Genomic DNA, 27,798 nt, shown 5'->3' on the forward strand with positions numbered 1-27,798 from the left:
CACTTGATGTCTCGGTTAATAATTTATGCACTTTTATGAAAAATGTCTTATTAACACAAATTGCAGCAAAAAACCAAAGTTGTATTTAAAAAAATCATACTATAAAAATTATATTAATTGTATGTTTTTTTCTAGAATTCTGTCATACATATAGCACGTGATACATGCTTGATAATATTTTGCATACCCTAATGATAGTATTTGATAGTTGGAATGAGAGATAACCGAATCTTCTCCGAAATGCAAGTGCGGTTTCGCGCGAGGACAATCTTGTCATGGCGAGTCGGTTATCTCGACACGGATTTCCAAAATAGTCGTAATTATAACGTCCTCGAGGAGTATGCTCGTCCGATAGAGGTACACAGTAGGTGTGGTAACCAAACATGGCATGTTCTAGCGATGAGGCCGATAGCAGATAACACGCTATATGCGGCAACAGAGGTTTAAGTGTGCAACTCGGACAATTGACTCACAATCAGCTATACAAGTTATATGATATGGAAGAAATCTCGAAGTTATAAGACCGAACGATAATTTCTCAATTAAATATCATAAGTTACTTTAATGATATCATGTGATTGATAAAACATTTGTTTATCTTGTTATTTAAACTAATAATTTGTAAAATAAAAATACTAAAATAAATGTAAATTGTCTCTTATAATTTTAGTACAACAATAAAATAAGTTTTTTTATATTCTACATACGATTTCATAGTGATACAAAAGTCAGCTATGTCTGACTAATCCCTATTTTTACTACTTATTTTGCTTACACTTTGCTCTACTTTACTAACATATTTTTCTTTCATTTTACATTCGCAATAAGTTATGAATGTTATTAAAGATATTATTGAAGTAACATATTGATCTCGCGAAAACAACTTTGAAAAAATATTTATTTGCTTATGTGATGTTTGAAAAAGAGTATATCTTTTTAATCTCGCTTACAGATTTATTTAAACGCTCGCGAAAAACTCATCCAAAAATATAAACAAAAAGAAGAAAGCAAAAACAGCTCTAATAATAATAAAAAAATTTTTTAAACATTTAGTTAAAACTCTTTGAGTTAAATTTTTTCTTCTAATTTAATATTCATGCTTCGACTCTGCATTATTTTTTGCGTTTTAATTCAATTGCTGTACATTCATTCGTCGATATCGATTAATGTTTGCTGATCACTAAAGTACGTATTCGCGAATATAACAGAGATCTGAAATGAAGTCCTCAGAATGTTATAGATCTCCAATTACATGGATTGAAACAAAAACGATAGAGAACTACCGGCACGGCGCGCTCCATTGCGACCCCAATGTATCTCACTCTCTCGTGCACTGACCTAGCCGAACTCGAGGTTGCACCATTGAGATGTTGCTCAGCTGCAATCGCGTCCCTCGAAGGGCTGTGCGTTACGTCACCGTTTACAGTCGACCGTAGTTCGCACGCGGCTTCGCTCTACGCAGACATCCGCGCCTGATTTATGCACCCTGGGGTGGCGGATAATGTTCGCCGACACAAGCGACCAGTAAAATTGTTATTAGAACTTTTCAGATTAAAAAAAAAATCATTTTTCCAAAATCAAACGAAATTATTAATTTTAAATACAGTTTTTAATACATTTCCAATCTAGTACGATGCTTTCAAACTTAGATCTTGTACTCTTGTATTTCTATACATCATTGTTCAATTTATTTTCAATAATTCTCTTATTTCTATTTTTAATGTCAAGTTTTTCTTATTATTTATATTTTGCTACAGTTATTTACATAAATATTTCGCAAAAGAGTTATCACCAAATATTATGGTTAAATAATTAACAGCTGACACAATTGCTTTATATTAAGTATTGTTGTTTTATATATATATTTTTTTATTTTTATGATAAACAAAATACTTATCTTTATTATTTTGTAAAAACACAATTATAATTACATACTTTTTATATAAAACACAATTCTAATAAAAAATTATATAAATAAATAAATTGGAAATTAGACAAATTTATGTATATTATTATATACATAAATTTGTCTTCTATTTAAATTTTAGTTTTTCTTGTTGCTTTTTACATAATATTTACAGGAATATTACAGTTTATTGCATTTTCTTCGTAACGGTGATGCCTATCGGCAGAGTTTCCAAAACCAACCATCTTTTTCTGTATTTTTTTTCTGCGCAAAGCATCGACCAGAAGCAAAACGCCGACATATCGATGTTGAAAAATTGATTGCGAACAGCATTTGTAAATAGCAGTGTCATACCATGTCAAATGTTTAATACAGAACATATCTCGTAGTAATATGATACATCTTGAAATAATATATGGCAGCGAGAATATATTCTTCAAGTAAATTGCATTAAAATTTTTCTTGTCAAAATTTAATTAAAAATTAATAACTATATATATTTTTTAATATTCGCTTTTAAAGAGCTTTGGAAAAACAAGTGCAAACATATCTTTTGCAATTAATTTGTATATTTTTATCAAAAAATTATAATTTAAAAATAAATTAAAATTGGAAATTGGCAATTGGAATTTTTTATAAATAGAATCGCTATTTGTGTATAAATTTTAGTTAAACAATTTATATATTTTAACAAATATATATTATTTTTACGCTTTATTTTATTAAATAAATATAATTCTTTGAGAGTATGGTAACTGTATTGAGCTTAAATATTAATCTTTTCTGGAGATACGTATTTAACAGAATTTCATGCGGTACATTGCTCTCACAACAAATATTTTATAAAAAATTAGTTATATTCAAGCGCAAAGTTCATTCACGCACGTATGTTATTCATCAAATAAATAACGAGATCCTATTATTTATATTTATTTCAGGTAGTTATTCACACTATATATTAAGTTGTAAGCAAAACGGATCCATATTAAATAATAGAAAGCATGATTAACATGCATTTAATGTATTGGAAGCTACCTTTAGAGATTGCAGTTTGCTTAAACATATTAAATTTTACTCATGTGTAGATTTAACAGTATTGCAATTTTGAGATGTATTCAATTGCTAATTATATGTTTGATATTATTTTGGCTAATATTTTCCGAAGTTATGTTTGATCTTGATTCATATATATTAAATTTCATGCGTGCCAAAATGAAATTTAATGATGAATATTCTAAATATTCTGATACACAGGATCACGCCTATTATATTATATTTGCTTATTAAATTCCTTCGATAAATAAGTGCGAAAAGACTTTGTAAAATGTCGAGTGTCGTAATATAGCAATAGTTCGTTCGATTCTAAATATTCTGCGTAAGTTTAAATAAATGGTAGTAATAAACAATTCCACATGGCAGAGATAAAACTGAAATACTACTGTAGCATTCATAAACCATGTTGAAACTAAAGAAAAGAATCTTAGTTTACGAAGATGCTTGAAAATATCGTGGAAAGTATGAAAGAAACTGACATAACTGCAACTAGTATACGCTTACTGAAATAAAATTTAAATAAAATAATTTTGCATTGTAAATTTGCAAGTAGGCAAGCTTTTTAAACTTTTAATTTTGTATTTTGTGCAATAAACTCGAAATTGTAAAACTATGAACTATAAAATTTCAGCTCTCAATTCTTAATTTTCAACCTTCGATATTTTTCAATCGCTAATCAACAATTTTTGCTAATATTCCACAACTACGACTGCAGAAAGATACATTTTATGCGATTGTTTTTGTAAGAAATCTTCTGCGCTAATGAGTCAAGCCGGTCCTAACAACACCTATGCATAATCAAGACCGTAGCTCACGAAGCTTTCGTACGTTGAAAAAAGCGGGAGCATTGCGCTCGCGGGAGCTAAGCTAAGTTTCTCTCTCGCATCAATGGCACGTACACAGAAGGGGTAGGCGTGGCACTCTGCGTCGGATGCCCGCGCGTGCACCGGACGCGAAGGGATGAGACAGATTCGAGCGAGAGGATGAATACATGCGTGCGAGATACCGTGCGAGTGAGGGAGACGAAGACGGAGGCGAGGAGTTATGTCGCGAGATGAAAGGGAGCGGATAACGTGTGCGAGCGAGATGAGGACGATAAATGAAGAAGAAACGAGAGAGAACGAGTGATAGATGGAGTGAGAGAGAAAGAGGGAGAGAACGTGAGAAGGGTTGAACCCGCACGGGAGTGAAACAGCGGGTGGAGGGAAGCTGCGAGGAACGTTCTTCCTTATCCCGTCAGCGTGAGTGAAAGAGATAGAGAACGTGCGCTGTGAAGAGAGTGGAATCTCGTGAGAGCGAGGGAAACCGTGGCGGAGGGAGCGAGAGCCAGGTGGAAAAGGACAGAGATACAGGGCGCGAGACCGCGCGACGCTTTCAGTCACCGCCCGATCCTCGGCGCGCACGGTTTCGGAGTGGGTGTTTTTCCGTCGTGGAGCATAGAATCGGCGATTTAAATGAAGATTCTACGAGAGACACGCATAATGTGATCGACATGCTGAGTGCACGCATTGAACGAAAGCAGGGTAACGCGATCGTGTAAAAGAAATCGGTGATTAAAAGGAGAACGCGAATGTATATTGCAATATCGAGACTTCGATATTAATTTTACGTGCAAGGGGTGCGATGAGAGTTAAAAGAAAGCCGCGATTAAATGTCGTAATTATGCGTAGATAAAAACGCGAACAACCGTAATCATACGCGTAGCAAATCGGGATAGATCAAAATGCAGACAGAGGTACTTGTCGTTTCCGGCGCAAGAATTTCACGACAGTTTGCGAGTTTTTTCTTATTTAAATTTTAATCGGTTTTAGCGATCGAACACAATACCGATTCGTTGATAGCACACATCGACCATGTAGTCGCGAGGAGGTGTCTCAATCGCAAGAAACTCAATCCGGATGTGTTTTAAAATTAAATAGTGCAAGAGAAACGACTTTTCCCAGACGGTGATTTTAAATTATTCGGAACCTTTTAGTGCATTTGTAGGTGTGTAATGTGAACACACGAACATACGACTCAATCTGCATTCACGGATGCCTCGTGATGAGATGAAGAGCGTCGAGTATTTCTGCAAGGCTGAGTGGACTTAGGCAAGTAAAATTAAAAAATTCTAAAGCATTCCTGCGTTTACGTCAATGGATGAATTTTTTTTTTTTTTTGAGAAATTGGGGCAAAGGTGAATATTATTAAACTGCAAGCAGCAGTTAACAAAATTTGTTTCAAGGGAAACTTGATCGAAAATTAATCGACAAATTGTCCGACAAAGTCTGCTATGTTGGACAGAATCACAAATTTTCACTCATAGTCACATAATGACTTTTACTGATTGTCAGTACTCACGAAACAAGATACTATACAGTACAAATAACTGTATTTGATAATATATAATTATAAATTTAGAACACTCTTTATGCTTGAATAACAACATAGCTCTCTGTAATTTATATAATATTACGTCTGCATGATTAATAATGGAAAGTTCACATAAATACTACTTTTGTCCCCAATCTCTGTAATTTAATTAACCCTTTGTATTTAAACAGTGCATTAGCTCGACTCTATATTAATGTAGTTACATTGACAATTGATATCATTGTAATTATAATTATTATTGTTACAACTACAAATTAACAAAGAGAACTCTAAATTTAGATTACGTTAGTAGTTGAAGGTTGCTTGCAAATTTCAAATTCTGTGAAAAATTTTATAATTTCGAAGAAATAATTTTTACAATGTAACGCGTTCGTGTATTGAGTAACACGTGAATTGCAAGATTCAGTCTAATGATATATATTTGTGTGAAAGTAGTATTCAATAAATAGAACAACAGGATATTTATATTATATATTAATGTATGATTTACTTTGAAATATTAGATCTTAGAAAGAATCGAGAAAAAAATTTTATTTTAAGATTACATTATTAAGCTGACCTGTCATCAAGAGCATAAATGAAGTACACATGCGTACAGACACAAAAATGATTTAAATTTTGATTTGTGGTAATTGAAATGCTACAATTAGCGTAATATATATCTTCCGTTTTAATAGTATCAAAATTAATTCCGAAATTTAATTTTTTTAAGTGTAATATTATGTAACAAATATTATTAATATTGAAGATTTTGTAATATATGTTTTCCAAATTTTCGCTTCTTCCAGATTTTAACTTTTCGAAATATCAGTTTGGAAATTCTATTATAATTAGAAAAATAAATTAAAATTTATCTACATTTCAAACTTCCACATCTCGGATAGTTTATATCATTTTCAACACTTTATCTATAATTCGTATTCTTATTTGTGTCGCAAAAATCGTATCGCGTTTTGGACCAGTGAATCGTTCTGTTAAATTCTCGCGAAAATTTAAGACTATTGCATATTTCAAGAGAACAAATCTATAAATAACAATCATCAATGCCGAGAGAAATTGCGACACACACACACAAATCGCGAGATAAAAGCAAATTATATCCGGTTTCGCGCTTCCGAGTCTGACTTTTAAGTATGGTTGGCCGCAAGATAAATAGATGAGTGCGAGCAGGATTTTCTGAAAGGGGCGGTCGACCAAACGACCGACCGAGTGACCGACCGACCGAAGGAGAAAATGCTATTTCGCTAATGGAAAGTCGGATCCGCAAATCGGCGGTACCGCGGCGCTCGCTCGCTTCTTTGTCTTTTGGGCCCAGTCTCCGGCTTTTCAATTTAAAACGACTTTCAGGGGAAACGCGGAGAAGAAGGGGATGAGAGGGTTCGATCGATATCGAACGGGCCAAATGGCACCAGTAAATTGGAATTGTTACCGATAACGACGTTGTCAGAGCCAGTCGTGGTTCGCGTGTCCTTGGAAGTCATTCCGTGTAATTCGTGTATAACTTTTACCGAGTATAGATCTTATAATAATGAATGGAGAAAAGAAAACGGAGCGCGATCAGAATCAGTTTCTCAATCGCATATCGTCTAGCGACATCCTTGTTAGGAATTTCGGCAAAGTACTGCAGATTTCAAAGATATACGTAATAAATTTTAATAGTTTGAATTAATTTCAGCTTATTTCAGTTTAACTTTCTTGTTTCATTATTTAAAATTTTTTTATATTATTTATAGCATATTTTTAATTACATTGCAGCATAATAATATTCTGCATAACATAATTTTTATAGGAAATTCACAGATTTTATATGAAAACATCAAGTTTTTCTACATGTGGAACTAAAAAACAATATTTTAAAATATATTTCAGATAACAAATTATTTTTGCAGTGAAAATAATTTATAGCAGAGAAGTAATGTAACGTCTAACAAATCAATCATAGATTCACAATTGATTTCTCAAAGTAGTTGATAGTATTAACTTATAAATATCATATAATTGTTTATATAAAAGAATAAGCAAGTAAGTATAGTATTAATTATCTGTTTGTGCATCAAAATATGAATTGCATATTTAAGATATTATAGTCGAATATATATTCCCTTTATAAAGCTAAAATTGACAGTTTATATAAAAATCTTCTAGTTTAACTCGGCGCGCACGTAGCTGATTTTTAATTAGCTGTTTCAAGCTGATTCAGTCGGAAAGTTCGTAGCAGCACCAAAGGCAAGCTCGTAAATCCCGTGTCATTATTACGACGTTCGTTAGAAACTTCCGGTTCTGTCTCTGACGTTGCCGCGTGTTCTCTGTTTCGTCATATCGTACGGCTGATTCAGTGCACTGATCGCACAATTTCACTGTTATGGCAGTTGTAACATCGCTTATTGCGAAAAGTTATGGCTTTGCCGGCGGGTACACGTTTGAAAATGTACGCGGTCATTCATACCACATAACACAGAAAGGGAAAGGGAATTTTCGTAAATTCTGATTAATGCGCGATAAAACACATACTCCGAAATTATACACTCGAAGTAATGAAAGATGCATTGAGGTGCAAACCGCGGAAATAGATTAAATTCAGCAGAAAGTTATAATGCAAGTTGCTCAACCTTCTATAGAGATGTTTTGATTTGCGAAATACACTTGTTTGTGGTTTTAAATTGCATAGAAACTAGCACAGATTGTTTCGATTGATTTGAACCGGTATTTCATTTGTGAAAGGTATCGATGTTTTTTCGATTGTGAAGTAAAATTACTATTAGAGATAAAGTTAAAATTTTTGTTGTTGTGTGAAATTGATTACTACAGATAAGTCTCAAAAACTTAACATTTGGTATGCAATTAAATAATGAAATTTGTTTGTTTACTCTTGAAAATTCTAATCTGAAATTCAATCATTAAGATATCTACTGTGATGTAACAAATGTTGTAATAAATGATGTAATCTTCCGCGAAATTTTTCCTAAAAAGAAAGCCAACTCTATCTTTATGAGATAAATTCTTAAATTCTTAAAGGAAATTTTAAAACATTCTATATATGGACAAGCGTATAAACACTAAAGAAATAGAAATTAAGAGTTTATTCGCGCATTTATTCCTTTGACATATTGATTGTTGCAACAAGATTATTAATATAGTTATTATAACAGACAGTGCGGCAAATGTCTCAATATCAAATTTCTTACTTTAAGAAGTGTCTTAGCAACGATAGCTGACGATTTGATATATCGGCGATAATGTAATCGACTTCTTAATTAAGTAAAATTGGCAGCACTGAGCGCTCGCTATGAATTATTGATATGCTCCAGAGCTTTCGCAAACGCTATCTATCGATGCGTTCTCATTCGCTTAACGCCTTGCGCGCAGCGACGAAGAGAACTTAATTATGTAGTTGTAACGAGAAAAGTGTAATATCCGTAAAGTATCATCGAATAAAAGCTTACGATAATTTGAGCGAAAAGAAAATAAATCGGTTATTTCGGCGTCTGCTTCAATTTAACTTTTAATTAATTGCTGATAGTTAAGTATCTGCGACTTGAAAGTGTTGGACTTACAACGGAGGAGTTTTTTTAAATTTCTGTCTGGATAAATAATTTGTTATTTAGCAAAACTTGTGTCCGATTTGATAAAATTCTGTGATGATTTGATTTGATATCGATTTTTGCTTAATGAGAATCGAAGAGTATTTTAATCAACAATTTGTGCGGTTATTTGTGTAGCTTTATCAAGTGTGCTATATTAAAAAATAATACACGATATGAAATATCAGTATCACGTAAAAATAATTTCTGAAAAATTGGTCCTCTATAAACATACTGCGATATTTTATCACCGATAACCGCATAACATTTTGCCTGGTCAATATAATATAATTCAACGAAATAAAAAGTTAAAAACATACGTCATTTAAAACCATTTATTAGCTTTTTACCATTTGTAAGCTCTTTTTATATTACAACGTCACGTCATCGCGATCGCTGACAACGTTTGCGCACTACTGTGATACAAATCAATCAAATCGCGGACTATTATTTTTCTAGCGCATCACTTGCATGAATGACGCGTCGCTAAACGTGCTTTACGATTTCTAGCTGTATTCTCGCGATAGCACTTTGACAGAAAACGAGAAGCGTTGACACTTTGTGATACAAAACGCGTGTGTCCGTTCATTGTTCTGACAGGAAATCGTTTAGATTATTATTCCGAGAAAATAAGTATCGCGCAACCATTTAATTGATATAAAAAAATCATTTATTTTAGTTTATGGACGCTTGTATGCGTGTGACCTATATATAAAATCTTTATTAACTTTGATATAATAATTCTAAATTGAAAAATTTTATGACATATTCGTTTTACGGTAGTTATTTACTTTTCGTTTGATACGATTGATTGTAGAATAAAAATTTGTGTTTTCAAATCTCACAATCTTTCGCTGACTCTCTCGACGTATCTCTTATTGTTAGACGTATATATCCGTTTCGCGCGTTAAGGACTACTTTATGTCCAAGTAAGTGAAGAAAGTGAATTAATTACTATGAAGGGAGGGCGCATAAGTTTACATTAAATCGAAAGAGCACTCGACGCTGCATGCAGCTTTGTCTAGACGTTGAAATATTTCCGGCTTCTCGATAGACAATACGGCGTATTCAGTTTCTGAGTAAGAGAAATATCTAGGTACTTCACTTGTTCACTCCTGTTGTGAATGTGCGTGAAATATCTAGGTATTCCACTTGTTTTGTTTCTGAATGTGCATTAAAATCAGAGAATCTGAGAGTATATTTCAGCTTCTAATTATCTTTAAGTCAACATAAAGATTGCAACTTTTTCCTTAAAATTATATAAATTAAAAGACTATAATTAGAAAAGAATTTGTCTTGTAATCAGTTGTTCGAAAAATTAAAAAAAATTATCAATTCTAAGACATAATATGTAGAAATACTCGTAGTATTGGATCAAAATACCTATCGTATTATAGCGCTGTTGAGCAGCTGTTGGATAATTGTTTCCGATGAGAAATATTTGGAGAGTAGGAAAGGGTGTCCAGAATTGCGCGATATTGGGATGGGATGGGTAATCGTTAGCGAGAAGCGTGCATTCCCGAGAAAATAGGAAGTGTCTCCATTCGTATTATCGTCAATAATTTGTAGCTCTATGAATAATGCGTAAATCTATGCCCGATAGATTATGCATTGTGATGCAGTGGCGTAAAACTCGCGAGAATATAATTTTCAATCGAACATCCGCCAGAGCTACGCATATTAATTACCACGCTGTAATTTTATCATGTGCGTTCCTGTAATACACGCGTACATCGCGCCTATTATTGTTCCATTAACGATGCGACGGCGATCCACCACAGACGCGGAATCGATAGCTAATTTCAGAATGGCGTTCATCGCTGCGAGCGAGGATCGTCGACGTTTATTAATCGCATTTTATTCGTTATCATTATTTTTTTTCTCTTCGTACGATATATTTCGAATATCGCTGATCGCCGAAAATTTTTCCGTGGGAATTGTACGTTGAGTATTCCATAAAACGCTTTTGATCGAAATATAAGATGTAACAAAGTTTTTTTATTAATAGCAAACCACACCAAAAGGAAGATAATATATCAAAGATAGTAAAAGTATGAAATTGAATATTAAATAATGGTAAAAAATAATGTTCCGTCAAATTTTAAGACAAAATTAATTACATTTAAAAAAAAAATTTACTTTGATCTAAGATATCTTCACTTTGTGGTTACTACGTCATTCAAAGAATTTGCTTGCATGACAATTATAATTTGTGTATTATCGTAATATTAATCGATAAATATTCAAAATAAATATTATACTCACAGAGCTTATCGCTTCTCAGCAAACTTACGATTTCATCGATAGAATGCTCGCGCTTTATAGATTTCGTGGTTACTATTAATTTTGCTAATGATGAAGATGGATCACGATTGCGTATGAATTCTAAATTGAAGTCAGCGACTGCTACCACATTTCGGAATTCAACTTCGGACCAAAGTTGTCGCCGCAGAGGAAGACGAGGTTGCCTTAGCATGAACTGTAATTAGTTTATCAAGAACCGTTAGCAGTGCTCGCAGTTCTCTCTATAAGCAAGTGATGCAAAGTGCGCGAGACTTGGTCGTACTACTTTTCGTGATTTAATATGAATTTTCGAATATACGTATATTAATTTATTACGAGATGTTTAACTTGGAATTTCAGCACTAGCTAATATTATTTCATGTGGCTAAATCTTCAAGAATTTATTGTTCCTAATTCTTCAACGCGTTTAATTACACTACTGCAACATTATAATTTATATTCAAACTATTAACAAAAATTAAGATTTTAATTCTCGAGCATATAAAATACGTGTAAGATTTAGGTATAAGTACAATCTTATTTGCACTTTTGAATAAACACATTTTATTTTAAACGCAAAAAGAGTATTGAAGTGCAATTAAAATGAGCAAGTCTATATATCGTAGTTATTTTTTAAATTATATTATTTTATTATGTTTTAACATTCCAGAATTCAAATAGAATTTTTATTTTTAAATATTTAAGTTCTTTTATGACATCAGCGCAAAATATTACGCTATTTAAAAGCAGCTAGGATCATATATTCTGTTACATTTTTTCCGGTTCCAACATACTGCTCTACTTATCACATCTGTTTTTAAAATTTATATTAAAAGTTAAGTTTGTTCATTATTTAATGATTTCCGCAAAGTACGCTCTTGGGAGCATGTTCGTGTCGTATAACTCGCTATACGTTCTCGTTGTACACTCATTAGAAACGCGTCTTTTCACGGTAATCACACTGCACGCGCATTTTGCTGACAACGAAATTTCCGCATGTTCTTCTGCCCGTCTCGACAACTCGAATATAGTAGTTTATACATCATAAAATTATTCAAAGATATCTTTTCTTTGTAAAAATGGGGTAATATTTTGCTCTGTGCTGTAGAGAGAGAGAGAGTTAGCTATGGCGTAACCAGACCAAAACGCTGCGGGAAAACCAATTGTTCAGGTTACGCTTTAAATTTATCACCATGTACTTCTTACTAGAGAACCATAGATTTCCGATTCACGCAAAAATGCGTATCTAATCATGCTAACATAAAGAAAAACTCTTTCCTAAAAGTTATATTTGTCCTTAGTAAAGAGGGTTCCATCTAGATCTTTTTTATGTGATTTAGAAAAATTTAACAATGCCTGGAGAATAAAAGCTTGCAAAATATATGCTAGTAAATAATTTATTATGATAAAAACTAATATATCATTTTCTTTCAAAAAGTAGGACATTTCAACTTGTGTTCTTTATATCAACAATAGAAATTTATATTTATTGTATTTAATAACAATACGAGTAACAATAAAAATAATATAAAAGCACTCGCATTTGTAAGTTTTTGGAATACTAAATTCCAATTTGGTATTCGTAATTAGTTTTATTTTGCAAACGTCATTTGTATCTTTAAATTTTGTACAAATTATAAAAATTTTTTAAAACATTAATTAAAATATTAATATTAAATATCTTTTTATAGGTAACAATGTTGAAAATGTAAGAGAGATAAAAATGTACTAAAATCAAAATGCTGTTAAAAAATTACTTTGTTGTTTAATTTTTAATTTTGATTACATCCGCTCGTAAAGGTTCTTAGAGCTTCGCTGTTATTCTTTTTATTGAAAGTTTGAAGATGACCGTTTTCTTTACTTTTTCGCATGAAGATTTTTTCTAGCATGAAACTCATGAAAGACGAATTCTTAAAATTCTGGAGTATATAAGAACGATGTAAAACGCGGAAAATTCTGTGGCATGTATGCCTCAAAATCGAGTGATGGTGCGATGCGATTGGTATGCCGAGGTTTGCAGGATATAGAGATAAGTGAAAAAAAAAAAAAAACCGAGCACTTTTAACCGTCACAGGAATATAACAGATCGCCGCGGCTACGGCGGTAAAAGAGTAACATGCTGCGCACGGAATAGCCCCGAGTTCCTGCTTTAAATCTGGGTCGTAGTAGATATTTGTCACGAAACAAGAAATGACGGGGTATCTTTATCGCCTGCGAGATTCCGCAACGACTATTGTCATTACCATATCCCATATACTCGTTAAATGAAAAATCTTTTCATGTCAAAGTTTAAACAATATGCTACGAATGAATTTAATATGCTCTTCAAAGCTGGCGCAATCAAATCAATGAATCTCTGAGCCAGACACTTTAAAAACGGATTTCAATAGACATTTAATTGAAACTTTTATTTTGTCCGATGAATAATTATTTCGTAATCGTGCAATATAAATAATTTATGAAACATTCAGATTTTATATTCGATTCTAAGAAAGGATTAAAAGCGTGTTTCGCGGTCGGATGGTAATTTGACTCGCCAGCTTATTATTCGTATTCGCGAATCCGCGTATTCTGTAATCCAAATTACTTCTTGAATCCACACAATTCTTGGTATGTTTGCGTATGTGGCGGCTTAAGACATCGCTCAGTTTGCAGTTTTCGTCGCTGTGCTTTTATTGCACGGTCACTGCATTCCAGAATGCTGTAGAACTCTACCGGATCAAGTAACGAAATTTTGCTCCTTAACCGAGTACTTTTCTTTTACTAGCAATCTTTTTCACTCGCAAGGAGCCTGGAGATTTCTTTACTTCTTCACAAAACCGTCATTTCTTTCATATGTTTGTTCATTTGTGGATAAATATTATAATTTCTAAATTCGCTGAACATAAATTATTTTAAAAATATAACGAATTTTAAAAATATAATAAATATATCTTTCACGGAAATTTCTCTATTTCAACGGGTTCGTGATATTCTTGCCACGTGTGCGTTTCGAAATCCACTGCGAAAAGTTTCGAACTCAATCCACTTTCTCGTATTTGTTGATAAAAGTCTTTTTCGTTAATTGATACGAAAAGTTATATGTTTTCGTGTGAAGAGACACGTTTTCGTAAGTAGTTGATTGCAAAACAAGTTTTTTTATTTAATTATAAAATTCGCATAAATGTTACCTCTGATATTGTGATTCTTTTTCCAATTTTTAATTAAAAATATTTGCAATGGGCTCAATGTTATTTGTTTAATATAGGTTTAACTTTGAGCGATCCGATTTTCATAAAAGTAATAACATATTGTATACTTATAGCAAAATCAATTCTGCGATAGAAAATTTTTTTTATATTTGTAATACACATATATATTAAAAAATAAGATACAAAATATATGCTGTAAAATAGTAAAAATAATTTTTATATATATATAGCTTTTTTTTATACGTTTAGATTACTTTTCTCAATTCTAAATTTTTCTCTTCTTCTAGAATTTTCTAAGAAATATGAACACAGAGAATAGCTGAATTTTATATAAAATATTTTGATTAAGTTGTTGAGGTTTTTCTAAATTAAAAAATTTACACCGCTATTCTATTCAATAACTCAAATACATAAAATATATTTGTATGTATTTTCTATTGCGCAATATATATATCAACACGCAGAGTTTCCAAACACTGTTGTACACATATTGATATTATTTCTTTTAATACAATAACGAACCAAATATTAGAAACAAGTAATGTAAAGTTTAAAGAAATTTTTACGCACACAAGTAGTCCACCGGAAAAATACACAAAAACTTTTATAAATAAAAATATTTAAAAAACACAATAAAACGAACTGTACATGAAGAAAAAAAAAATAAATTTCTAGAAAAAAAATTTTAAAAATTTAGAAGCAAGACTCACATTTCCTGTAATTTTATCGACATTAGTTAAATGCAATCTTATTCCACATTTTATTATTAGTGTGCATTATTTTCAGATAAAAATGTGCAGTTATATATATATATATATAAAAAAAAAGAAATTTACCACTGTTAGTATTTCTAATTTAATTTCTGTAGTTCTGTAATTCTGTAGTTAGCATTTCTAATTTAATTTCGGAATTTATAAAAATATAATATCTTATTCAAATCTGCATAAATAAGAGATATATTTAATTTGACCAGAAATCTTGTAAGGCGGAAAATTTTAATCTCTCTTGGTCGTATCATTTAATATTTACAGAATTTACAATTCGATTTCACATTACTGTGTTCGGCGATACCTTTATTACGTCCGTATTATCGCAGCTAGCCACTAACTGCAATTGGTAGTCAGAGTCAAACCTCAAACTCCATTAGCTAGTCTAATAATGTCCCCGCCGAGAGGAACGTTTTTGTCAGCGTTGCCAAACGAGTGAATCGTCATTGTGGAATATATGGACGATTGCTCGCGCAATTTTCCGAGAATAATACGGTGCCGATTCCGCGCACCGTGTAAATCGAACGCAAATATTGATCGTCGCGCGGATTTTGATTATACGCGCAGGAGGAACGAAGATTTTACTCCGCCGTTTTACATTTCGTGTTATCCACCCTCCCGCGTTAACAAAAGAAACTCACGGCGTCGTCGTCGTTCGTCTCAACTGGAACTTGCTGCATGTTAATATCTCGCGGCAAAAACTTAGTTTTCATTTCCTGACGCGGCCGGAGAGCCGACGACACCAGGCATTACGAGTATCGCTGTATTTCCGTCTTAAACTTAATTCAGGTTATCTTTGACTCAAGTTTTGCCAATTTACGAGTGCGCGTATAACAGTTAAAATGTTTGCGAAAAAAGAAACAATAAATGCTTATTCCTTTTTTATTAAAATGGACATTATTGAAAGGCACTTATAATTAAATATAATATTGCGTCCAAGTGATTATTGTTAGAACTACTAATGGAATAAATTTTATTATAAAAATTAGAAAGTATATATTATATATTATTATATTACGAAACAAGATAATGTAATCATTTATAATAATGTGTCTATCATACAATAATATTGATTACATATTATTACTTGTCAAATAAAAAAATTAATATCAGAAAATGTAACTTTTTTGTAATAGATGTACTATATTTTTTTCGTTTGATATTTGCAATTATAGAAAATATTTTTTTATCATTAGAATCAATATTTATGCAACTTCGAAACAATATGCAATATTTATTTCTATAATTTTCAAGTTATTAAAATGTCAGCTATTGTATGTAAAATGTTGGAAATACAAAAAGAATACATCCAATTTCCAAAATAACAATAAACTGCATTTAGGAAATATTAATTTTTTATCTTGATCGTATTTATATCTTTTTATGTAAACGTGTCTGTGAATAATAGCATTTTTCAAAAATACTATTATTTGATTTATTAATTTTTTGCATAAAATATTATATTTAATTATAAAATATTATATAGATTGAATTATTTTTTCGTGATAAGTTTTATCGATTTTTAGCAATAAATTTAACTTATCCGTTGCATGCGCATATAGCAGGAAATTGCTTATCGTTAAATTTAAATTTTTAATGAGATATAAATTGCTTTGAGTCAAATCTATCGCGATCGGATTTACTGATAGAGATTTAACGAGCTACAATAAAGAAATGAATCCGAGAAATTGATTTCTTAACGGGCTGCACGATTTAACGCGATTTTACGTTCGAATTGCTAGCGCTCAGACATAGTTACGTGTATTTACGTGACTAGACGTTAGGCATTTGCACGGTTCGCTTACTATGAGAACGGATGAGTCGTCTCGATGTTCGAATAAATTTTTCTACCTAGGAAATTGCCGCTTTTCTCTCGTTTTCGTATCGTCCATCGAATTCAGGTATGCTAATAGTACGCTACCAGCTTTCAGTCGTTGGAAATAAATCTCATTTGCAATCTCAGCCACGGATTTAATCTTGCGATACATGACTGACAAAGAGTTACATCAGTGAATAATTTGCAGAAATATTTCAATATTTATTTGTAAAAAAAGTGCAATTAAATTTAACTTTTTTTAATAGTTTGAGTCAAACGTTATCACCATTGAATAAAAAAATTGTATACAAGCAAAAACAAAGATAACTGCTAGTTTCACAGAGCCCTCAAGGGACTCAACTCGTGTATTGTAACGTAAAAATATCGCAAAATAAAAATAAAAGTATGCATATAGGGATGTCACAGATAATATAGAAAAAAATCTAAAATCTTACCATTAAATTATTATTTTTAATCTAAATCTAAAATCTTACCATTAAATTATTATTTTTATAATTCTCTATGTGTGCATTTATAGCAAATAATGAATGTAACCACAAAAATAAGAGCTCAAATACTGATGTCAACATTTTTGTTAATTATTAAATAATACACATGCAGTTCTCGTGTATTTTATAGTAAAAATTATATCCCTTTTCACAAGTAGAACAACCAACGTTATTGCGATATATAATATTTTTTTTTCGTTTTCAAAGCGTAGATTAAGTACCCAATCAACCCAAGTTATCGAACTTTCTATCTGATAATGAACATAAAATCTTCAGTTTCGTATCAGATATCGTTCAGACAATCAATCGTACTGCGATTTCTGCATGAACTACGAATATTGTAAATTTGCTGCAGCATTTTCTTCGTGGTGTTACCGTAAGCTGATTTGCAACTTCGTGCGGAGTCCATCGAGCTCAGATCCCGCGGTTATGCAGACCCGATTTTGGTCTACCAACTTCAGTCTCACAGGCGGTATAATGCCATGGCGATAAGACTAATGTAAGTTGGGTCACGTACCATCACAGCACATTGAGATATCTCGATGAGTACCTCTACTTGTATTTATATCCGCCAATGTATATGTATGTTACATACATATATATACATCGCCTGAATAACTACTTCCAACTGACTGCAGCACTGATACGAAATATAGTGAGCGATGTAATTTTGAGAGCAGAATATCGTGTACGATTGGTGAATCAAAACAGACGGCTTTATAATCAATGATTTTCAGTGGAAAATCACCGTTTTTATTTCTCCGAGGCGAGTTGAATAATCGAATTTATTTCTTCTGCGCGAAGGGAATATCAGTTTAATTGCTCACACGCGTCACTTGTTGCAGTAGTGTTATTTCTTTCGTTAAATTAATTGCTAATTAAATCGTGCAAGTTGATTCTATTTATAAAGCTCTTGGCGAGTTACACGCGATCAAGCGAATGCTGCGGCTCATTATCTCGTTAAACCAATTTTCCATTTTCATGCGGAAATGATGCCGACGCGTCTCACAGGACCGTTATTTTTAAGTCACAATGAGAATGGGCCAATTTATCAGAATTTAATGCAATTTAAGCGCAATGCATTGTGTGAGAACATTTGTCGATTAAATTACACAACAACAAGTTAGTTCTACGTTTTCAACAATATAATACAATATGAATGAGAGTTTTCGAAAGCAAATAAAACTAAAATAAAAAATTAAGAATAAATTTTGGAAAGATATCCGCGTGTAATATTCATCTATTTTAAAACATATTTTGCTAAGATTAATGCAAAAAAATTTATCAAACAGCATCAACGAGCAATGTTATTAGCAACTATTGCAGTGCATTTGCAGATCATCATTTCCAATATTGATTCTTCATCATGTTACTCGTAATCATGTACTGTTTGGCTGCTTTGATAGCAGCCTAATTATTAATATTTCACGCTTTACACTATTAATATTTATATAATTGTTCTCGTCTTCGGCAGTGGCGATAATTGTGCTCTAGTAATGGTTGAAAAAAAAGAGGGAAAAAAAAAAAAAAGAACGATTTCTTTCGCTGCAGCGTTAATGCAGGAAGTAGAGCGATCCGACGTGAAAAATCTGCGAATGGCAGACCTTAAATCGTTTTCGATCACAGCTGGATCATTAGCGCGAACCACTTTGCGAATACTGGTCAAAAATGGGACGCGGTTCGGCCGCTGAGCACGGATTCCGGCGGAAATAATACGTAAACCCTTCAGGGTAATATATTACGCCATATTGATTGCAAGCGTACCGCGAAAGCCTGCGGCAAACTGTACTATAAACGATATAATTTCCAAGCTATGGATTAAAGCAACCATATAATATTGATAAAATTATTATGTATAAATTTATCTTCAAGACAAATTCTTGCACTTCTGCATTCGATGAATGAGAATCGCTATACATGTTATGGTATCACGAGCTTCCTTCATGCCATCGTCGATCAATTTTGAATTATTTTCTCTTTCGCAAAAATTTGTTCTACTTTTATTATCTTTGTAATTAATTTTCAACGTAAAATTATGTTGCAACGAAATTGCTCTATTAATACAAAATGAAAAATATGATTCCATTATCTATTAAACGTTAATTCGCAAAATTCCACGAATTTTCAATTGCTTATAATTCAAAAACTATTTAGTGTCTCAAGATTCTTGTTAAAGATAAGCTTTGAATTTATCGAAAACTTCATAGATAAATGAAAATACTTGGAACATCCTGTTCATCAAGATCAATTTTGTATCTGCTTGTCAGATTCTTAGTTATGAAGATAATTCACTCAAGATAAAAATTATGACATAAATTATAAATTATGACATAAATCGTTAATGCAAAAAAGAGAAAATAAAGATAATTTAGAAAAATTAAATATCAGCTGCAGCGGTAACCAGCAACAATATATAACAAATCGTAAACCGAAAATTTATCTACTTGGTCTACTTGCATATTCTCGATATAAACCTATAATCGTAAGAGGAAAAATATATTACAATGATAGAGATTCTTAAGCGCAAGTCAGAGCGTTTCCTAAATTTAGGATACCGCGCACGAATGTAGTGAATATCGTATTTCGATACAAGATCGGGATACTTGACGGCAGAAAAAGACGATAGGCATTTTCATAAAAAATCAATTCGCAATATATTTTTATCGCGACGTATATTACCGATTTCGTTGAAGCGCTTGAAAAGTTTTCTTATAGCCACTTAAATCTTTCTTCGCGCGGGTTGATTCGCTGCGCTACCTCTCAGGATACTTTCGCGGAGCGTATTTAAAAGTTCTCGAATAAAACGCTTCGCAAACGGCAATGTCTTCAAACTCGTGAGCGAATTCCTTCTGTTGTTGCACAGAGGTCTCATTCGCGAATTCTCGCGAACGCTGACGTCGTTTATCGCGTTTAACGTGCTGTTTGTCGATAAATGTGAGAGCAAGCGGCAGCGTAAAGTATGTATGAGGGGTATTGTATTGCCTGGTAGCACATACAGCACGTATTATAAATTGAAAAAATTTCATAGTGTCATTCAGGTAATATACTACAATATACTTAACCGCATTCCACATTTCCATTGTTCTGTACTTATGTATGTGCATTTCGATTGTAAGCTTCATTCGATATTATTACAATATTTGCACAACAACCTTTTGAGGATAAATAAACCTCTTGACGCTTAGGATATCTTGATGCTTTATCAAATCACAATAATTGTATTTTAATTACGTCATATATATTTTTTAAATAGAATTTCCTTATGTTTGTCAATCATGAAATAAAACGGTTGCACCACAATATGTGCTTTATTTCAATTTCAACTATATGTTATATAATATTAATCAAATATGAATTATATGCACATGTAATCGATATGTCCATTTCACTTTAGGTACGCAATACAATATATTTATGTCAGTCTATTTATAATATAGCAAATTCCGGTTAATTGAACTATCAGTTAATTGGTACAGAGATGTTAACTTATGACAAATTATAAGGAAAAAAACTTTGTCGAACATTACGTAATGCATTGCAAGTCGGAAGTTGATCACAAAGTTTTTAAATAAAAAGTGTATTAGATATATTACGATAAAAGTACTTAATTTAATAATTGTGTAAATTTTTGGCAATTCTATAAAATTAATGAGTATATCGATAAATTTAGACATTCAAACATTTTTTTCGTTATTTACAACTTCATTAAATCACCAATAACTTTATGAAAGTAAAAGTATGGAGCAAGCATACATTAATGCTGTATTTTTATAAAATTATATGTGAATCTATTTAATTTCAAATTATTATACATACAATGTTTAGGACTTGAATGTGCCAAGCCATTGTTTAACTTGTTTAACTAATGTCTTATATGTTCGCGAAAGTATGAGTGAGTCTAGAAGAAAAAGGGACACGCCTACATACTTCAATAAATGTTTTCGCTGTCGAAAGGCCGAGACTCCGCTGAGGTTCGCAAGTTGTTCCGGTATTTCCGGCCGCGATCAAAAGTTACGGGGCTACCTGTCGACCGGGGACACGGTGGCTTAATTGGCAAGTTGCCTCCGGTGGCGTCTGATGAAAGAGTCGGCAATGTCTTCCTTGTGCTACGGTCGAAGCGGTAATCGGGCCGAAAAAGATAGCCCACTATGTTTTAGAGCGCCCAACTTTTTAATTGCGTAGTGCTTCTAATTGAACTCAATTGGATCGCTTCCAAAATGAGTACAAGATATAAACTTTACGACAATTGTATAACCGTAGTCTGACTTTATATGGCGGCTTACTATCGGAAAACCATTTAATAGCAAGTTCTTCGACTAGTTTCGAGTCTATTTTTCTTATCAATATAGTTTTTGAGTCAGATATGTTAGCAGATTAAAGAGTATTAAATTTAGTAAAACGTAGACGAATATTAGAAACTTACTTTTTAATCAAATTCAAGTACATCTCATTATAATTAGTTGATCATTATCATTACTATCATTTCATTATTATATTAAGATGCGAATTACGAACAAATATACATGCAATGTATCAAAGAGTTAAACCATGTTCAAAAGAGATTCATATTGCACGAATACTGTATACTATATTGCACGATTGCAATGAAAATATTACGAGACGAGACGTTGCAATATCGTCAACTTGCAATATCGTCTATTTCTGCCATCGAAAATCGAAATGTCAAAAGTATCTTGTTCTGAAAATATTGAAACATAGTGACGATCATTTTATAGCGCTGACTCGTACATTATCGTTATATATTTGGATCTAAAACGTATAATTAATTCTTCGATTGATAGTATAGGAACTTAAATAGTTATGTATTAAAAATATTTAAATTAAGAAATTACACATAAGTTTGGTCTCAGTGTGTTATGAAAATCATTATAATTTAAAGTTATCTTAGTATCACAAATCGATTATGACAGTAGAATTAATAATTTATATCTAATCTTTGTGCGGTTTACGTTCAAAGAAATAAACTTTTTATGAACCATTACGCACGCTTTTGATCGACTTTATAAAATGTGCTGTTAAATTCCCTTTTAAGTTTATAAAATAATAAATAACTATAAATTTTAATAAACTGATATGCAGTCCATTTCAGTTGGATGCAGGATCACTTAGATTAAATTATATATTTTATTGATAAAAAAGAATTGAAAAGAGAATTAATAATACATTTTACAAGTATACTCTGTTGAAATCAAGGCGCCAAGAAAAGATTTATTACGATACATTTACGACAATCCAATGAGGCTGTAATGATAAATAAAAAACTCCAAATATATATATTTACTAAAAATTTATATAAAAAAATTTTTTTTAGTGTTTCTATATAAAATAAAGTAATCGTTGAATTCCGTGAGTGCAGTATTAATATCTTTCATTTTCGCGAGCGCGAATGAAGGAAATGGTGAAAATATTGGGCGTCGTCCGTCGTAGCGCCTCACAATCGCGATTTCTCGCCGTCCCGCTTGCCACGAATTATTGCTTCCGATAGAGCATCGTCATTCCGGTTCATATTTTTGGCGCTCGCGGACGTGCGATTAAAGCTCGTGAAAGCGAACAATGAGCAAGGCTTGAGAGATCTATATGTGACCGGCCAGCCGGTCGCAAGAGTCTCGTATAACTTGCACGGCGCTAACGCGCGGCATCATAGAGGCGCTTGGACTAATTCCAAATTCGCTGCATAACGACGCCTCGACGCTGATCAAACAATCTGACAAGCAATGCGATTTCTGGTGCGCGTCTTATTTGAGCTTGCACAAAGCTGCAGTTACTAAACGTAACAAATACGAAAATATTAAATTAAAATACTAATAAATTATTACGGTATATTATAGTAAATGATGATTCTATTTAAAAAATACATTCTAATTTGAAGTTTAATTATCAGGACATTTAATTATTAAATAAATATTTTTGAACAATTCTCTCTGATATTGTAATCATTCTTTGTTCAACTGCTGAGGCTGATAAATTTTGTACTGCTTTAACAATGTCCAGAACTAGTTCTCTGTGATATTATATCTTTCTATTGTTGTCTTTCTTTATATTGTAAAGACGAGAAAGTAAAAATTTGAAAATTCGTTTCTCACTGTTTGAAACGATGTTCGTGTTGAACATTAAAAAATTGCAAATACTGATAGAAGTACAAAACAATTGAAATAAAAATCTATATTTGCTTATTTATCTACACACACAGCTTTATTGCGTATGCAAACGGATGCAAACGTAGAAATAGGTTAATGATCGCGTTTATCGTGTGTCAAAAGTGTAAGTAAATAATTCTTTCCTTTAATTTTGTATACAAACGCGTAGGAAGAGGTAACGATGAGTAATTGAAATTGTGACAAAGCAGTGATATCCTAAAGGACACGCCCGCACGAGCGGCCGACCATCTGCGCATACTCACGCTCCAATTCTACGGCGCGTACCCTTTGCAGCTTTCGAGTGGGTTTCATTGTCGATTTCAAAGCGCGGGTTTACGGTGCTATGGAATCAATAGAGCGAAAACACATCCGATGAAACCGCCGCGTGTGTGTTGGTCTCCAAACTGTCAACAAACCAGCACGCAACGAGACACACAGCGGTGGCGAATTCAGAAAAATCTGACACACAGCACGGCAAATAACAGAAACATTGTTTTTATCTAGCACTGTATGCTCCAAATCTCTACAAACGCATCAAATGTACAATCTTCATATCCATTTATGTTGTTGACTTTTGTTCTTTTTTTTGAAACTTGATCCATCTTCTAATTGCTACTAGATATTATTAAAAGATTTCGAGACTGTTGGCACCCCTAAACTGACAACACTTGCATCATAAAACTCATTAAATAATATTTTACATGTTTTCATATTTTATCCTATATTTAGTCAAACTTTATCTAGCAAAATTACATTCAATAAAAAAGATGAAACGAGAAATATGGAGTCAATAAACATCGAAATCGAAATATGGTAAGTGCCATAGAATCTTGAACTTTTAATTGAGATGATACTTTATTTCTTTTTAATAAGATGCGTTTTAAAGCTCTTGAATTTGGTTAAATAACCGGCATTTTTTACAACTGACATTTCAAAAAGGCAAATAAAATTTCGGACAATGAGATTCACAGTATTTATAATATTAAAAAACAGATTAAACGAAGTAATAAAGCAACTAATAAACAGAATAATTGTATTTGAATAATATAAACGAATCAAATAGTGATTTGATTGTTGACGACTCAGATTGGTGGTCTGTAATTATTTCGGTTTATCACCAATTAATATCTTTAATGACATATTTCAAAGATTTTTATATCCGTTTTTGTAAATATCATGCAAAATTTTAACATATGCACGCTAATAAATAAATTATATATTTGCAATTAGCTAATTTTATGTAGATATTACTTTGTAACCAGCTAAATGAGATAAATCTAATTGAGTAGAGAGGACGTATGTTTTCGCTAATATATTTCATGCAGTAATCATTTTTCTAAATGTACAAATTACTTAAAATACATTTATATTTAAAAAATTGATTTTTTTAAAGAATATGTTATTCATTTTGGAACAGATATATTTAGATACCGTGTATTTTGTTTGCTTTTTGAATGTTGTCAGCGATATTTTTTATGTTTATTGGTATTACACGGAACATTGGAATGATTATTTCAATGAAAATTATTTTTGACATGTAATAATTTTAGTGTTCTGTATATTAAGTTATTATACATTTTGACTTCACTGTTGCCTACTACCGAAATAACGCATAGAGCTACTGTAAAAATCATGCAGTTTGATGGCGTGGTATTTGCGGTTTGGAACGCATTCAGAACAGTGCGTAAATAAAAGCATATAATTGAAAAGAGCCGAGGCCTGTGATTAACAACTTTGATCAACGACTCATGTGGCTGCCATGCAATTTGCAAAATTTTCCCGCGGCGCCAATTGCAATTATTTTGCGCAACTACGGTGCCATTATCATACATTATCACGATTTTGAAGCGTTGACAATCTGTAATCACGGCCTGTAAAACAAAAGAGCATTTTAATTATATCACAACGAGATCAGAGTTACGAATTGTGTAGATTGTCCCCAAGGATTCACCGTCGCATATTTCTCTTATTTTGTAAAACTTACGTATATGTTGGATTAATTTTATTTAATGTTGATTATACCTATATATATATATTTTCTAAGTATTCTACAAATTCTAATTATATTATCTTCACTAATGTTTTCACTAATAGAATAATTTGTCGTAAAATCACAAAATTATTTTTTAAATAAAAAGTGCATGCTCTATACTAATAATAAATAATTGATAATTGTTATAAATTATACATCAGTCAGATGTTTTCGTTAAATGTAATATATGCAACGTCATATTTTGCTAGAAAAAATAATATTTTTTCAAAGATTTAAATTTTTCGCAAAATATTTGACTTTACCTTGTTTTAACCTGACGGAAATGCCGAATAAAATTTCGAAGCTTTTATTATCAATATTCGCCCAGCGATTCTGCAGGACTATAGTTTGATGGAATGGTTTTTATCGCGTCGTAGTGACAAAAGAAAAAGCAGGGACCCGTATACAAAGTGATAGATCAACGTAGCACATATACGCACATGTCTATCTCTCAGCAAGTTTCTTTACACATTCCAAATCCCATTCCCAAACGCGACCAGGAGGAAAAACCTATCTTTCGTGTGTGCGGACGCGTTTCATTCCGAGTTATAGCAGCGTATACAATCACCACCCACTTTCGAATTTATCGCGTTTCGAGATAGCGCGGGTGGGTGGTCATCGGCGTGAAATAGGCTCTTGAAAGACGGCTGTTGAAAAGACGGCTTTTTTCGCGTTTCACAATAATGGGGAGAAGCATGAACATTCGAGGGACCAATATACGTTTTAGCGAGATGATCAGTTTTGCATTCGTGCGGCGGACAGAAAAATAAATGGCCGTTGCTTAAATTACTATGCAGGTTTAGATTTCAGTTCCGAACGACTCGCATTTCTCTCGTTTAATTCCAGAAAATTCTTGATGGCGACGCATTTATCAGTTAGTCGCGAATGTCTCTTTGTAAGTTATACTCTTATATTAGATATAAATGTAATATGTACTATATAAATATGATAGGATTAACTCAATTTTATATAAAATAAATAGCTATCAAAAGTTACGCATTTCTTCGTAATTAAAAATAACATGACAAACTTGAAATTGATTTATCTTGGTAAAAATCCGATTAAATGCTATTTTTTGATAAATATTTAGTTTTTATAATTAAATTTTAATAAATAATTAATTTTTGTAATTATATTTGTTATAGGACTTTAAATTAAAATTTTATGAATACCGAAAGTTTAACAAAAAAAGTCTACAATTTTATCTAAATAAGATTTTATTCTTATTATTTCTGCTTGCTTCTTTTGTAAAGTTTCAAACATTGTAATTCGATATAAATTCTAATTTTTAGATAAATTTAAGCGATTATTAAATCACAAGTCTACGATTGGATAAATACTAAAGATATTTTTATGAAACATTGATGCAATTAAAACTATGCAGTTTTCATAATATCGTTTAAACAGGACTCAGAAATAACAGCAATTCGGAAAAAGTTGGTTGCGTGGAAAAACGAGTCAAATGCAGTATAAAATTATGAAGACGGATAGTCGAGTGGCTCGTCCATCATCATCGCTGTCACCGCGATAATACTAACCGTCGAATGATGGCACGCCGTTTCACTCTAATTGTTATCGGTCAATCGGTTCTTGCCACATAATGCCGCATATTCGGTATTATTTCGGTATTATTTGTTCATTTATGTAACTTGAATATGGATGACCGCGTCTGGTGAATATTTTATCATGACGCGCGACTGGTGCAATGACAATTGATTTTCAAAGTTTATTGTATGCCATTCGAAACTTCGAGTGCTCTTCCGCGCGCCTAATGCGTCTGACTAATTTCGCATATATACTACTTACAATTAGAGATACGTACCTTGCAATACAATGCGTGAAATTTAGTATGTTATTTTTATGAATAAAACATGAAGTTTTCGTGTAACATAAATGAATGTATAAATAGATATATTTGTTATTTTTTAAATATTTTGATAGATAAAAGAAATAATGTTTTATACTCAAATTTATAATTCTTTCAATAAACAGTGTATAAGCATCTTGTTAAAAGTTGTCAAGAAAGCACAAGTTCCATCACGTTAGCATCGTAAGAAGTTTCCTTCGTCTTTTATTCACGAAGATTCTTCTTTCAAAGACTGAATATTCGTAATTGAATATAATCTGAT

General features: G+C 32.1%; 1 protein-coding gene and 1 long non-coding RNA gene across 2 annotated transcripts in view; one reads left to right on the plus strand and one right to left on the minus strand.

Annotated features, from left to right (window-relative positions):
• Positions 1–27,798, minus strand: part of LOC137000251 (uncharacterized) — a 71,544-nt gene that overhangs the window by 28,341 nt on the left and 15,405 nt on the right. The gene's annotated exons all lie outside the window — the stretch shown is intronic.
• The window catches only part of LOC105678148 (uncharacterized), a 221,996-nt gene continuing 196,103 nt past the window's right edge, over positions 1,906–27,798 (plus strand). Inside the window, exon 1 of the mRNA XM_067356375.1 lies at positions 1,906–5,049. The gene's annotated coding sequence lies outside the window, so the exon portion shown is untranslated. The remainder of the gene's footprint in view (positions 5,050–27,798) is intronic.

The sequence above is a fragment of the Linepithema humile genome, chromosome 5, assembly GCF_040581485.1.
Source record: "Linepithema humile isolate Giens D197 chromosome 5, Lhum_UNIL_v1.0, whole genome shotgun sequence".
Classification (NCBI taxonomy): Eukaryota; Metazoa; Arthropoda; class Insecta; order Hymenoptera; family Formicidae; genus Linepithema; species Linepithema humile.